Source organism: Triticum aestivum, unplaced genomic scaffold (assembly GCF_018294505.1).
Source record: "Triticum aestivum cultivar Chinese Spring unplaced genomic scaffold, IWGSC CS RefSeq v2.1 scaffold104852, whole genome shotgun sequence".
Taxonomy (NCBI): domain Eukaryota; kingdom Viridiplantae; phylum Streptophyta; class Magnoliopsida; order Poales; family Poaceae; genus Triticum; species Triticum aestivum.
Genome location: NW_025266511.1, coordinates 1 through 1,503, shown reverse-complemented (window position 1 = coordinate 1,503; position 1,503 = coordinate 1). Strand labels below are relative to the sequence as shown.

Genomic DNA, 1,503 nt, shown 5'->3' with positions numbered 1-1,503 from the left:
GACGACGCCCCCGGAGAACACCAGTGCGACGCTCGGTATGCTGACGCTGGACTGGCCGCTGAAGTCGAAGCACGTGTCGAAGATGCCCATGGGCTGCGCCGGCGGGTACTGCTTCATGCCGGCCTTGAACGCCGACGACAGCGCAGAGTACGCCGTCGCCGGAAGCCGCGTGATGATTGTGCCGGAGTCCATGATCGACCCGGCGGAGAAGACCGAGGCAGGTATGCTGAGCTGCCTGCCTCCCACCCTGATGGCCTGAAGGCGCACGCCGTAGTACGACGGGACCTCACTACTCCTCAGCATCGGCGTCTTCACTACGAAACCCGAGGTTGCTGCACCGAGAGTGAGGAATCCGGACGAGTCCGGAGTCGGCGGGAGGCAGTACGAGAAGGCCTTGCCGAAGGTCCCCGCTGTCTGGGTGGCGAGAGACTCTGCGCCGCCGCCGAGCCCCATGAGCCCATCGGTCTGGTCTTCGAGAAGGTTGCCCGACTCAGACTGGCTGCACCCGAACTGGAAGTTCTTGACGGTGCTGGAGCCCAGCGCGAGCGTGTCGGTGCTGTAAGTCCCAGTCCCGGTCGAACCATCGCCGTATTTGACAATATACTGGCATTGGGAGTTGGAGCAGCCTCTCTGGCGGAGCTGCAGGGGAACGCGGAGTAGGTGCTCGACGAGCTGGGGTTGAAGAGCGAGTCCGCCTGCGCGTGGCACTGCGAGCACGGCTTGCACTGCACCCATGACACGTCGCTGCCGGTGTCGATGAGCATGGTCTGGGTCACGGCCGGCGAGCCGATGCCGACGGTGATCAGGTACTCCAGCGTGCCCAGGGAGGTGCCCAGCGTGGTGGGCACGGTAATGTCCGATTGCTCCACGTCACCTGCACCACCCTTGACGCCGGAGTACATCCGTGTGATGTAAGCGGCCCGGAGCTGGTCACGCCGGAGCATCTCCTGCAAGGTCGGCGCCTTGGTGGAGGGTACAGGCGAGGGCGAGCACGGGCCGTGCCGGTGGTGCAACGGCACCGTGACCCCGCCGTATGATGGAGTCACTGAAAGAACCGAACAGGGGAAAGGGAAACACGATGACAAACGTGCTCAAAATATCCTCAAAATAGTGCAAGGAAACTAATAGTAACATTGCATGCATGTGCGTCCATGGACAATGTTACTGCACCTTGGGGCTGGGAGCAGTTGACGGTGGCAGATTTGAGAGCGCCAGCGTGCAGAACCTTGTAGGTGCGAAGATCGTCCCCTCCGTGAGCAAGGAGAGTGTGAAGACAGGTGCACAGCAGGAGAATCACAAGCTTGGGAATAGATGCCATGGCTGAGATGCAGTGGGCTGCAGTTTCGGAATGCGAGCGCTGCTTTTATACCGCATGCGTATAAACAAACAAAAGGTAGAAGTAATATCGTATGATTCGATTGTGATTTGTGAAAGCAAGCATTGTATTATTTGGGCAAAATGTGTGGTGAACGCCATGCAAAAAAAAAGTGTGGTGAACGTACG

At 59.4% G+C, this 1,503-nt stretch overlaps 1 pseudogene; it reads right to left on the bottom strand.

Annotated features, from left to right (window-relative positions):
- Positions 1-6: 6 nt before the first annotated feature.
- On the bottom strand, positions 7-1,366 carry LOC123177995 (aspartyl protease family protein At5g10770-like; annotated as a pseudogene).
- Positions 1,367-1,503: the final 137 nt, after the last annotated feature.